This window comes from Sceloporus occidentalis, unplaced genomic scaffold (genome assembly GCF_023333645.1).
Source record: "Sceloporus occidentalis isolate IW3139 unplaced genomic scaffold, rSceOcc1.0.p SCAF_32, whole genome shotgun sequence".
NCBI lineage: Eukaryota > Metazoa > Chordata > Lepidosauria > Squamata > Phrynosomatidae > Sceloporus > Sceloporus occidentalis.
The window spans coordinates 7,231,206-7,246,320 of record NW_028317012.1 but is presented as its reverse complement, the minus strand read 5'-3'; positions in this window follow the sequence as shown (position 1 = coordinate 7,246,320).

Sequence of the window (15,115 nt, the reverse complement as noted above, 5' to 3'; positions counted from 1 at the left end):
TGACCCCAGCTCTGCCACGGACAGAAACCTCCACAGTCCTCTCATTGTGGATGGTGTCCAAGAGCTCTTCTTGACGTAGAGCTGAGGTTTCCCCCTTTCCTAGCCGGGTTCGTGCCAGATGTTGTGGGAAACCCAAGCAGTTCTTTTTTATAGTACCGCAAGCTACCGTATCGAAACAATACAGCAGCTTGAACAAAGGGCCGCTTGTATAGAAGTTATCTACATACAAGTGGTAGCCTTTGTTCATAAGGGGGAATATTAGGTCCCACACAATCTTGGCACTGGTGCCCAGATGTTCTGGGGAACCTGGAGGGTCAAGGTGGCTATCCTTCACCCTCCATACCTAGAGCGCTTGGAAGGAATATACTGCTTGAATCCCAACCTTCCTTTATATTTCATCAGGGATTAATCCACGCAGATATCCCTTCCAGGTGTATAAACCTCTGGAGACCTGGCAATGAGATGGGTAATCAGGGGGCGGATTTTATAGAGCCTATCAAACTGGGGGTGCTCCTTAGAGGGGCACAGGCTGTTGTCATTAAAATGCATGAAATGCAGAATCATTTCATACCTTTGCCTAGCTATAGTCTGGGCATAAATGGGGGTACTACAGATGGGGCTGGTGCTCCAATAGGAGCAGATGGAGGGCTTTTCTATAATGCCCATTAACATTGTGAGTGGCCAGAATTTAAGAAATTCTGGCACGTAAATGGGAGTCCATGGCCGTTTTGCCCAAAAAGAATTAGGTTAGTTTGTGCGACAATGTCTCCCAAGACATCATCTCCTAAAAAAACCTGCACAAGTTGCAGTGGAGTGAATCCTGTAACATCAATATTGATGCCAAGAATTCCAGAAAAAGGAGGGATAGCTGGCTTATACCTATTAGGCGCTACCCATGCCTCTGGTGCACTGCAACGACTACTTGTGCCAGGGGACCTAACAGCCACAGATACATCACTAGATGTATGTGTGAACTGACCAACGTCAAAATCTGACGCTGTATCAGAGGCCTCAGATTCTGTGGCCAAAAAGGCATACGCCTCCTCGGCCGTATACCTGCGCTGCATGGTTAAAATAGAAAAAATTGCAGGAAGCAAAAATAGTTCGAAGGAAAGGGTTAATGGCGCTAAGAAAAAAATTTAAAGTTTTAAAAAAATAAAAAAAAATAAAAATTTACCCCAAAAACAATTGCCATTATGCAAGATCACTGTTTATGCAGTGATCAATGGCAATGAAGGGGTTAATATTGAATGGGTGGCTCTAATAAGAGCCTTTAGATCTATATATTAATATATTATATAAATTTTTTTTTATTGAAAATCCCTGTCACACAACAATCTGTCTCTTAGCCTCACTAAAAGCAAGTGAAGGAGAGAGGCAGATCCAATACTGGTCAAAGCAGATTAGCAAATCATGATCACTCTTCTGAGTGATCTGACTGCTGGGGGTGTTAATCACTTGATGTCCATGACATACAGCAACACCCCCAGGGCGTCGCCATCTTGAAACACCGCGTGTGTTTTGAAGACACCGGTACCTAGAAGGTAAGTAAAGCATTTAGGAAGCGATCGCGAGTCGCTTCCTTTGCTAAACAGGTGTTTTTCAAATGCCTCATTACTGAGGCATCTTAGTAACACTATCTAAGCGAAGGAAGCGACTCGCGATAGCTATCAAATAAGCTATTTTATTCGCTCCTAGGAGCGATCATACGGGGCCCAGGATTTTTTCCGATGTCGAGGCATTAGAGCAATTTGAGTAAAGCACGTCAATTGTCATCAAGGGGTTAAAGAAACATTAAATTCTTACCTGAGAATTACTTTTACTTGTCACCCCGGTAGCACAGGAGATGGCTCCTCCTATCCTAATAGGGCAGGCAAGAATAAAACTGCCAGAACCTTCCCCTTACCCACAGTGAATACAAAAGACAGGGAGAGCAACAAATTGCTACCGGGAAGTGACAAGGAAAATAAATTCTCAGGTAATAATTTTATGTTTCCCCTGTCACTCCTGGTAGCACAGGAGACATAAAAAATACACTAGGGAGGGAAAGAAACAGACTCTTCTACCCAACTTGGCATCATCTAGACCGGCAGGCCGCAGACGATAATGCTTGATGAAGGTATGAATACTTCCAAACAGCAGCTTTACAAATATATCAATAGGAAGTCCAGCAGCCTCAGCCCAAGATGTCGCGGCCACCCGAGTGGAATGAGCCTTGACACCAGAGGGAGGTATCGGCAACTTTGTAGGCTTCAGCGGAGATCAACCATCCAGCTATAGAGGACCAAGCAATGGAGCCGGCGTTCCTTGTCATTCGTAGGGTGAGGACAAAATAAAAAATGAAGGACAAATTCTTGATGGAGATGAAAAGGCGACATGACTTTAGGAAGAAACTCTGGAGGAGTTCAAAGATTTGAAGATAAGGAGTTAAAATGGACAGAGACTGGATCTTGGCTGTTCTAGCTGATGTCAAAGCTATTAACAAACCCAACTTCCAGGTGAGAAGCTTGATCAGGGTGTCTTTGAGGGGCTCAAAAGAAGTTCGGCTAGATAAGACCAAATTCAGGTCCCAGGAGGGCACCAGAGACCTCTTTAATGGACAAAGTCTAGAGATGGCTTTCATGAAATGAGAGACCCAAGGGTGCACAGCCAACCATTCACTAAGAGCCCCCACATGGACCTTCAGGGTGGCTGGAGACAGACCTCTATGAAAACCAGCTTGGAGGAAACGTAGTGTGTTGCTGATGGAGACATTATCCCACAGTTGTCTGTTAGCACACCAGGAGGAGAAGGACTTGCAGATCTTCTCATACCGGAGATTGGTAACTTGCAGAGACAGCTCTACATCAGGGTTTCAGCCACCTCTGAGAGACAAATCTGAATTAATCTCTCCCTCTCAGAAGCCACGCCGACAACTTGAAGTAAATGGGGATTGGGTATAGTACAGGCCCTTCATGGAGCAGGTCCAATGTCTTTGGAGGCTCTATGGACAGACGGATTAACTCTGGGTACCAAATTATTTTGTTTCAGTCGGGAGCTATCAGGATCACCTGACATCTTTCTCTCGCTTGATCTGTCAGAGAACCCTAGTGATGAGAGGTGGGAAAGATGTAGCCCAAATCGTAGTCCCAAGTCTGGGAAAAGGCATCCAGAGCTAACGGATGGCCCGCCGATGACAGGGAATAAAACAGAGGCCGTTTCCTGTTGGCTGCCGTCGCCATGAAGTCGATCTGTGGAGTACCCCAGTCTCTCGTGATCTGCAGAAATGTCGCAGTGTTCAAGCTCCATTCTCCTTGAAGAACAGATGTTCTGCTGAGAAAATCTGCGGTAATGTTCTCCTTTCCATGAATGAACATGACCGAAAGGTGGGAGAGATGGAACTCAGCCCACTTCCCGATCTTCTGAAGAAGAGCACCCAATTGAAGACTCCTTGTGCCGCCTTGCTTGTTCAGGAAAGCCACCACTGTGCAATTGTCTGACAGAACTCTTACTGCTTTTCCCCGCCCAGAAAGGAGCGCCTTCCAGACTGCCAGAAGTTCCAGCACATTGATATGAAGATGACGTTCCTGGTTTGACCAAAAACCAATTCTTCCAACATGGCTCCCCAACCGGAGAAGCTGGCGACTGTAGACACTACCGTCCAAATAGGCTTGGTCCAAACCAGACCCGAACACAGTCTTCTCACCTGAAGCCGCCATCTGAGAGAAAGACGAATGCTGGCTGGAATGGCAACCTTCCTTGAGAGTGTGATGGCTTCACACCTTTCCTCCCATGTAATGTCTTAAGAAGAGGTTATTCTCCACCCTAAGTGATAACTCACCAAATCTTAATTTTATGCATGTGGATAGGTCTCATATTCAATGAATTAAATCTTGAGCACAATTATAAGAAAGGACTGAGAATTCAATTATAGTTATTTATTAAAGATAATAATACCCCCAACATATACCATTGGAAAGGTAATCGCCTCACCTTTCCAACGGTATATAGAATGACAAATATTAAGTTAAAAAAAATAAAAATGTAAAAAAAATGATTTGGGGGTCTCTAAAGGCAGATAAAAAAAGATCAAAATTGCCTAGAGACCCCCAAATTAAATTATTTAAACATAAAGTAGTTTAACTTTAAAAAAAAAAAAAAAAAAGTTTAAGTATTCTAGCTAAATGATCACTGTGGTAGCCAATGTTACCACAGCGATCATATAGCTCTAAAAAGTCACATTCCCTTTTTAAAAATGGCCGATACTAATTTTTAATCCTATTATCCCTTTGATCATGGGGTTAAATTTAGCCAACGGTAGAGGGAGGCAATTTTTGAAATCCTGATGAACTGCAAATATTTTTAAAATCAGCCATTTAGCCTGTGCGGTACGTGAGTAACCATATCATCCCTGGAGCGCCTTGCATTTTAACTGCAAAACTTATTTTTGCTGTAAAAGTGATTTTTTTTTTTTCTCCCTTTACCATCATTTCTTTGGGATTTTAAGGGGAAAGAATGGTGTGTGCTACTGTGAGTAAATGTATGGAAAGAATGGCGTGTGCTTCTGTGAGTGAATGGAGATATGAAAGGCGCGTGAATGATCAGTAATTAGGGTTGAAGCCTTGACGTGGCATTACTGCTCACGTAGGAAGTTAAATTATGGCACAAAAAGTACACATTTGCAAAAACGACATCCCTTGGCACATCAAATGAGGGCCTGCATGTGTTTCTAGTACAAACCTGGAGTGTGCAAGACACAAATGAACATGTCACTATGGTTAGAAAAAACATATTTTCAAGCCAAAACGACATATTCCATCATTATTTGTGCACTCAACTTTTGTCCTAGAAATACATGTAGCCCCTCATTTGAAGCTCCAAGGGGTGTAGTTTCTTAAAATGGATGAATTGTCTGAATGAGGGAAAGCATGAGTTAATATGTGGATGATTTGTCTGAATGAGGGAGAGCATGAGTTAATGTGTTTGTGTGTATCATAGATGTATAATTGTGGAAGGGCAAAGATGGCACTAGCAGGATGTTTGAGCCTTGGGGAACAGGATGCCACAGGCAGGGTGTATATGGGAAAAAGATGGCAAATCTTATGTGTGTTATCTGGGTGCTGGCCAGGTTCTATGTGGGCAGCGTGGTTGGGGTGTGCAACCTGTGATCTATGCCTGTAATTTAGGGGTTTTAAATATACCTTTAATGCAGTGTTTTTATGTGAATTCCAATTGATCTGTACCTGCAAAGCTTGGTTTGTGTGTTCTTCTGTAGATCCATATCTGCTATGCTATGTTTCCATACATTATTTATGTATACCTGCAAATACAGGGTTTGTATGTCTTGTTCAGTTGATTAATACCTGCAATGCTGTTTCCATGTATTGATTTGATCTATACCTGCAATGCTACATTTCATATATTATTATTGTATACCTGCAAATACAGGATTTGTATGTCTGATTCTGTTTATTTGATATATACCTTCAGTGCTGAGATCACAAGTGAATTTCAATTGATCTATACATGCAAAGATGGGTTTGTGTGTTAATGTGTTGATCTATGCCTGCTATCGGCAGCAGGGTCTAATATTTATATATATATTTATATATATATCGGCAGCAGGGACTAATATTAGGCCCTGAAATCATTTAGTGGAAAAGTTAAGGTATTGTGTTGTTTAAAGGATTTCAAGGATTAGTCGTACTAAATTGTGGCTTCAGGCTTCCCATGTTGAATGATCAAGTATTGTATTGTCCAATAACAAAAGTATCATTCCATAGCACATTACTTTTGGCAATATATATATATATGTGTGTGTGTGTGTGTGTGTTTTTTCAGTGGTATGATTTAATGGTGGAAATTATTAATGCCCCCCCCAGTTTGACTGTGGTATGCCTTATATCCCCTAAAAGCCTTATACCCCCCTGATATGCCACTGTGCCCTCAGATATGCCTTATACTCCCTTATATGCCACTCTGCCCCCAGATATGCCTTATTTTCTCCTATATGCCATAGTGCCCTTTGATATGCCTTATACCCCAGATATGGCACTCTGCCCCTCAAATATGCCTTATATCCCTATAAGCCTTATACATCCCTGATATGCCACTGTGCCCTCTGATATGCCACTATGTCTTATACCACCTGTGAAGAACCATGTCTGATCTTCACTGTTATTATTATTATTATTATATTTATGTGTACCCTGTTTGAATGTGGCTGCAGCTCCAGCCTTCAAAGAGACGATCCTATAATCTGGCTGGGGCTCTTAATCAGCCAGCACAGCCCTGTCTGCCCAGACGGCACCCGCACTACAGAGGGGATAACACAGGTGGGGGAAACCCATTGTATCCCTTAATCCCCTCACCTGATACATCCCCTGTATACCGATGGGATTTGTGATGGGATGTGGCTGATAGGATTGGGGGTTAGGTTCGGTGCACAGTGAATGGAGATTGTATATAAATTCTGTGTGTTTGTAATAAAGAGAGTTCTGTTTTTAACCTCAAAGCATGAAGTACTGTCTCATGATTGAGCGAAGTGCTGGTCTGTGACTGCTTTCTTTGGACAGCCACAGCGTGTCCACTTACTGGGAGAGGGAAGGAGCTGACGGGCGGATGTGTCCATTATGGGGCACAGGACGATCCGTCACATTGGTGGCAGCGGTGGGATTAACAATACAGTAGGTGTGGGGGGGGGTTATACAACATTAAACTGAAACAATAGCGGTCACTCCCTGGTTGCAGATCCAGGCTGTCTGCTGGAGATAATCCCCTCAGCCAGTGATGAGATGATACTGCTGGGGGTAGCCACAGAAGCCTTTACAAACCCAGGGCCCATAGTCAATAGGGAGGAGGCTGGCAGTCAGGCCTCTCCAGTGGTCCCAGTGATGGAGGCTTCCGTCACACCACCTGATATGCCTTATACCCCCAGTATGCCTTTTAGCCCCAGATATGCCACTCTGCCCCCTCCAGATATGCCTTATACCCACAGATATGCCCATCTGCCCCCCGATATGCCATATACCCCCTATATGCCATAGTGCCCTCTGCTATGCCTTATACCACAGATATGCCACTCTGCCCCCAAATATGCCTTATACCCCCTATATGGCACTGTACCCCCGATATGCCTTATAACACCCTATATGCTATTCTCTCCCCCTGATATGCCACTCTGCCCCCCAGATATGCCTTATACCCCAGATATGGCCCTCTGCCCCCAAATATGCCTTATACCCCTTATATGCCTCTGTTACCCTGATATGCCTTATAACCCCCAGATATGCCACTCTGCCCCCTGAAAAATGCCATTCTACCTCCCCAAATATGCCTTATACCCCCTATATGCCACTGTGCTCCTGATATGCCACTCTGTCCCCCCCAGACTTACCCCCCATGCTCCATACTCCTTGGTGTCTAGTAGGGACAGCCGGTGAATGCCTGCACGATGCATGTAGATAAACCTCTGCTGGCCGGCACTTTCGCTGGAGCTTCTATGAATGAGCACTGGAAGGTCATGTGATGCCGGCTCTCCATCATAGAAGCTTCAGTGGAAGTGCCGGCAGTAGTAGAGGTTGTCTGCGCACATCACACAGACGCCCACTGGCTGCCGCCGAACTTTGCACAATGCGCACAGACAACCTCCCCCGCTGCTGGCCGGTACTTCCGCTGGGGCTTCTATGGAGGAGTACCGGAAGGTCATGTCACGCTGGTACTCCATCATAGAAACCCCGGTGGAAGTGCCGGCAACAGCCCGCCAGCTGTCAGAGAGGAGGATCTGGGTCCCCTGCAGCACTGCGGGGGATCTGGATTTTAGTGTTATAATCTGACCTCTATTTGAGGTCAGATTATAAACCCTCATTTTATTTTCGATAAAATCGATTCAACTAATTGATATATCAGAGACCAGAGACCACTAGCCTTTTCTGCTGTACAAACACTCTTAGTCTTTTTGGTTTCCATGTTTAACTCTCCTATCTCAGCCAATAAGGTGGTTACATGGTGTATTTTTCTATTGCTTCCCATTACATAAAGCAGAGATAGCAGGGGAACTTTTAGAGATGGCGGCGCAGACTTTAGGAACTTTGACCACATGCTAACTGTGAAATCCTCCATATCAGGGCCTTCCTAATTACTCTTGTTCAATCCTGCAACACAACCCATAATCCTTACATGATTTATAGCATCTTTAATTTTTAGCCATGGGGTAGACGGCTAAATATGGATAAAACTTGTAATACAGCGCGGTGAACCATGTCTACCAATGAAAAGTTCCCCCCTAATCTCTCTTACCCTCTGTAATACCTGCATGAGCTGCAGATGCAGCTTCAACTGCCCTATGCTTATAGCTTCCCTTGCACTCAACAGCACACTGTCAGCTCCTCCATCCCACATGCGTAATAACTACTCGCCCACATTTTCCCCCCACTTGCACTTTATATGTCTTAGCCAGGTCCACGAGCTTGGTTTGTGTGTAACTCTTTACCACTTCCTTCATCTCATCACGTGCACCATTTCACAAACCATGCTCCCTATCTTGGTCACAGTGTATTCTCCATTTCTGTTGTTGTATAATGATAGGGCAGGCCTGTTGCCTGTCCAGTACATTATCACTGATATTGATTTGGGATTGGTCCTGTACTTAGCCAACACAGATCATGTTTTGCAATTACTTTTCCCTGTGTCTCCTCATATTTTCAGCTACCCCCAAAAGTATATTGTATCATCACTTACTGAGGGGATTATCTCTGGCAGACAGCCAGGATATGCAACCAGGGAGTGACAGCCATTGTTTCAGTTTAATGTCAGACCCCCCCATGGTGCACTAAAATGTTGTATAAGTCAGTAGGCCCCAGTTCCACTTTTTTTGATACTTTATACGGATGTTTGGTGCGGATATTGTGCACACCAAATTTTGGCTCTGGGAAAATTTGTGCACAAGAGAAATTTTCTGCGCACGCCACCTAAGAAAAATTAGATGGAACATTGGTGGGGACCCCATTCTATTGTCAATCCCTTTACTGACCCTATTGTCTCTGGGAGGCAGATTAAGGGAACGGTTGTGTACCCAGTGTATCCCGATATCTTGATTTATGTTTATGTGTGCTTTCCTGGCTATATCCAGCCATGTGTGTGAAAATTAAAGCAGTCTTCATTTTGTGTGTACCCTACATTGAGTCTCGGCTAATGACTGGGAAACCCGGGGAAAGAGTGTTGTCCCAGGCTAAGGGAGCACAAGTCAGAGGAGGTAGTTGTCGGACTATCCAGCTCCGTGACAATCATCTTCAGAAAAGGACACATCATCGGATGACCGGAGCGTTGCTCCCACCAGGCACCTTACAGGCACTAGTTTTCTACATCTCTGCAACCTCCTGCGCTTGATCTTGCTTACCACTAAGTTAGTACATTTCTCTTCTAGAGCAGCCACATGGCATGCATATTTTATCAGTTCCCCAACAATGGCTTTCCAACTACCAAATTCTGCCCATACAGGAATCATTTCATTTTCATATTGATCTTTCTTGCTTGTTCAGTGTCCAAAATGGCTCTAGATTCCAGGCTGATATAGAAGACTTTAAGGGAATCTTTCAGTGGTTGTTTTCAAACTTTAGTTGCAATACTAGGCACTAAACTAGTCCCTGGCACTTAACCTGCCCAAGATGGGAGAGACCTCTCTATGGAGCTGTCACAGTGCGTCCTGAGCTGTTTTTTTTGTGTTGCTGAATGCCTCGTAATTGAGCCATTTGAACAACACTGTTTAAATCAGGTGTCCACCACCATATTGCATATGGTAAAAGTTGACCCCCAGGAAGGGGCCACACTGGGCCCCTGCTACAGCTTTCGGAGATGCTGAATGCCTCGACAACAATGCATTAGAGCAACACCATTTAAGCAAACAAAACAACCTTAGATCCCTTCATAAACGTATTTAATGTCATGACCATACCTGGGAACTTCTCGGCTCCGGCTACCCAGAGCCTTCCCTGCACAGGACTGCACACTGACGTCAGTGGGCGGTCCCGCTGATGTCGTTGGGAACACCCCCATGTAAAGGAAAAAATGGGCGGGGCGTGTCAAGACCCTGCTCCCCGGAGGATTCGGGTCTTGACCCGGAGAACCGGAGGAGCAGTGCTCACCCAGCAATCTCCGGGTCAAACCTGGGTATGGTCATGACATGCAGGCACATCATTGATCGTTAACCGACCGTTTTTCCATATTGTGCACGTCATTGGCAGTTAAGGGGTTAAATTCCCACAGTAAAACCATATCATATTGTAAGATATCATTGAGTGGGGTATGTATGACACATCTGCATTTGAAACATGTTGGTTCAATGGGAGATTTTTTTTACCCCATATTGAATATTGGAAATATATCTGTTTTTAACAAATAGGCTGATATCTGGAGCTCTATATCTTTAAGTTTCACAGTAAAATCATACGGGTAACATAGTAACATAGTAACATAGTTCATAAGGTTGAAAAAAGACCAAAGTCCATCAAGTTCAACCTATATACATATTGTGTCCCTACTGTGTTGATCCAGAGGAAGGCAAAAAACCCTTATGAAGCAGATGCCAATTGCCCCATACCAGGGGGGAAATTCCTTCCCGACTCCAAATATGGCAATCAGAATAAATCCCTGGATCAACGTTCTGTCCCTATTAATCTAATATCCATAACTTGTAATATTATTGCTTTCAAGAAACACGTCCAGGCTCCTTTTGAACTCTTTTATTGAGTTTACCATCACCACTTCCTCTGGCAGAGAGTTCCATAATCTCACCGCTCTTACTGTAAAGAACCCCCGTCTGTGCTGGTGTAGAAACCTTCTTTCCTCCAGCCGTAGAGGATGTCCCCTTGTTATAGATACAGTCCTGGGTATAAATAGGTCCTGGGAGTGATCTCTGTACTGTCCCCTTATATATTTATACATAGTTATTAAGTCCCCCCTAAGCCGTCTTTTTTCCAAACTAAATAACCCCAATTCTGATAATCTTTCTGGGTACTGTAGTCCTCCCATTCCCCTTATTACTCTGGTTGCCCGTCTTTGAACCCTCTCCAGCTCCACTATATCTTTCTTGTACACTGGTGCCCAGTACTGTACACAGTATTCCATGTGTGGTCTGACTAGTGACTTGTACAGGGGTAGAATTATTTCCTTGTCGTGGGCATCTATGCCCCTTTTGATGCACCCCATGATTTTATTTGCCTTAGCAGCAGCTGCCTGACACTGGTCGCTACAGGTAAATTTACTGTTAACTAAAACTCCTAAGTCCTTTTCCATGTCAGTCGTCCCCAGTGTTTTCCCATTTAATACATATTCCCAGCCTGGATTTTTCTTCCCCATGTGCATAACCTTACATTTATCTGTGTTGAACCTCATCTGCCACATCCCAGCCCAAGCCTCCAACCTATGCAGATCCATTTGTAATCGTGCGCTGTCCTCTATTGTGTTAACCACGTTACAGAGCTTAGTATCGTCTGCAAAGATTGATACTTTACTATGCAATCCCTCTACAAGGTCATTAATAAATATATTAAAAAGAATAGGACCCAAAACTGACCCCTGTGGTACCCCACTAGCAACAGTCACCCACTCAGAGTATGTACCATTAATAACCACCCTCTGTTTCCTATCACTGAGCCAGTTACTTACCCACATACACACATTCTCCCCCAGCCCAAGCATTCTCATTTTATGTACGAGCCTTTTATGTGGCACCGTATCAAATGCTTTGGAAAAATCAAGATATACGACATCCAGCGATTCACCCCGATCCAGTCTTGAGCTCACCTCCTCATAAAAGCTGATCAGGTTAGTTTGACAGGACCGATCCCTTGTAAACCCATGCTGATATGGAGTCATACACTTATTTTCATTGAGATACTCCAAAATAGCATCTCTTAGGAAACCCTCAAACAGTTTACACACAACAGAAGTTAAACTAACAGGCCTATAATTCCCCGGGTCACTTTTTGTCCCCTTTTTGAATATTGGCACAACATTTGCTATGCGCCAGTCCTGGGGAACAGACCCTGTCACTATAGAGTCCTTGAATATTAGAAATAGGGGTCTGTCTATTACATTACTTAACTCCCTTAGAACGCGGGGGTGAATGCCATCTGGACCTGGTGATTTGTCTATTTTGATTTTTTTTAGGCGGCACTGCACTTCTTCCTGGGTTAGACAGGCGACATGTACTGGGGCATTTATCTCATCCTGCTGTATATTACCTGGCATTTCATTTTCCTCTGTGAATACAGCAGAGAAGAATATATTTAATAGATTAGCTTTTTCCTGATCCCCGTCTATAACTTCTCCCTCATTACTTTTTAAGGGGCCAACGCTTTCATTGTTAACCTTTTTACTATTTATATAGTTAAAGAACATTTTGGGGTTTGTTTTACTCTCTTTGGCAATGAGTCTTTCTGTCTCCAATTTTGCTGCTTTTATCTGATTTTTACATATTTTATTTTTTTCCCGATAGCTTTTTAGTGCTTCCTCACTGCCTTCCTGTTTTAGTAGCTTAAATGCCTTTTTTTTGCCATTTATTGCCCCCTTTACATTTTTATTTATCCACATTGGTCCTTCCTGGGATTCTGTAATATTTCAGTCCCTCAAGTAGTGATGGTAAAAAGCTTTTTAATATCATTTGGTATGTATGTTATAATGAATAAAAATAATTATTGTATTCAAATAATTATTTATCATAAAAGTATGTATTATTTCTATCTTACACCAAGGCTTTTCACTGAATGTATACAATGAAAATAGTTAATAAAATGTGCAAAGCATCTACATTTTTTGGCAACAACAAAAGTATTTATTTGGATTTCTTTCTTGTGAAAAATAATTTTAATCATTGACAGGAAGTGACATCATTCATCTCTCTTCAGTGTGGTTCAGGTAAGGTAAGCAATATCATACTTTTTATTAATATATTTGAGGCATATTATAGCCACACCTGGGAAATCTCTGGGTTTGACCCTGAGATTGGCGGGTAGAGCACCGCTTCTCCGCGTCAAGACCCGAATCCTCCGTTCTTTGACGCTCTCTGTGTCCTCGTTGTATACTGTTTGCCCCGCAAGCTGATGATATGCACAATGTATTCGGATGATATTGCATTTTGTTTACCTCGTTTTTTGTATCACTGCTGCCCTTTGGTTTTCTACTGATGCCTGTACTACCGCTTTTTATTGATGCCTCTGAATGCCGGTTTGGTACTCTCATTGTATCTTTGCACTGTGTATATCACTGTTCAAACCTTTTTATGCTTGCTGTTTGAATAAACGGTGAATTGAAAAAAGAAAAAAAAAAAAAGACCCGAATCCTCCGGGTCATGGAAGTGGGGTCTTGACACTCCCCGCCCATTTTCACTTGAAATAGGGATGTTTCCAGCAGATATCAGTGGGAACGCCCCTGATGTCAGCAGGAAAGCGACATCAGTGGGCAATCCTGGCCATGTCCCGCAAGGGAAGGCCCCAGGTAGCTGGAGGCCAAAAGTTCCCAGGTATGATTATAGCCAGGGAGGCTAGTGTCAAGCTTAACCACTCAACCCCATCACATAAAATTAAGATGAAAAATGATCACTTTTAAAATGTTTATTTTAATCAATACATATATAAAATATAGTTGTTTCATTGCTGCCATGTAGTCTTCCTTTCTTACACCTCATGAGGAGCAGCAGCCATTTTGAGAAAAAACAACAAAACACAACCCATCACACTCAAACCCATCATGTATGCCATTGTTTTGAGGTTGTAAACTTGTTAAAGGGTTGAGTTATTAACCACATTTATGAATAACTAAATTTAAATCATACAAAATGGTCATGGTTTCACTAAATATTTACTCACTGAAAATATGACAACTCATATTTTTGTTATAAATTTGTCGCTTAAACTTTGACAAAATCTATGTCAGAAATGGCACATCAACCCATATGCTTCACCACAGTCTTCTCTTCCAGTGCAAGACTACCTTTAGGCTACTCATCCAAGTTTTCGCTCTCCATTTTTTAGTGATGGACCTTGCACACAATATAAACAGAAAGGACATTTCCTGCTTTTTACTGCAAATATGGATTTAATGCTGGCACATGGAACTATTTTGAGTCAAGCCATGGGAAAGGGCCCCCCAATGTTGTTTTGAGAAACATCAAAGAGAACACCAGACAAGTTGGTGGATAAAGGCCATGACATCCAAGATGCAAAGCAGCTTTATGAATTCCTTGGACAAACAAACACAAGAGTGGAACTGTCTATTGTAGAAGGTGCTGATGTTGAATGTGCAGTAGAGATGATGCACAAGCCTATAAAACTAGTGCCTTTTTCAATGAGAATACACCAGGTGATACACCTTCTCCGGTTCTCGACCCGAATCCTCCAGGTCACCGGAGCAGGGTCTTGACACGTCCCTCTCCCCACCCATTTTCCCTGCCGTCAGCAGGAACGCCCCCAATGTCAGCGGGAACGCCCCCAATGTCAGCGGGAACGCCCCCTGATATCAGCGGGCCCTCCCACTGACGTCAGGGGGCCCTCCCACTGATGTCAGGGGGACCTCCCACCGATGTCATGGGACCTCCCGCTGACATCAGTTGGCAGTTCTGGCTGCGTCCCGCAAGGGAAGGCTCCGGGGAGCCGGAGCCCAGAAGTTCCCAGGTATGGTGATCACACTTGCTCCAGATGAGCTGACATGTCGTGATGTCAGCTACTTTTGTTCAACAAAGAAAGACCTAAACTGCACACGTTTAAACACACAGTACTTTGGTCAGAACGTCCCAATTCCTACACAACCAGCAGACAACACACAACCCATGGAAGTGGAAAAATGGGAAAATCCATATGTTCTTGGACAGGCACAGACTTGACACAGACTAAACAAGTGTTCAAGTCAAGTGTATGCATTGTACTGGGAAAAATAGATTTTTTTGGCCTTCTCGTGGTGACATCCACTGGTTCCAGTTTGATGAAGTCCTTGAAATCATTCCAGTTTCACAGCATTTGACATCTCGCCATGTAGAGGTTCTGAAAGGGATTTGGGTCAGACTCTCATGACAAATGCCTGAACAAAGGAGTTACACATGCACCTGGTAGCTCCGTAATATAGTGCTTATGTCACGAAATAT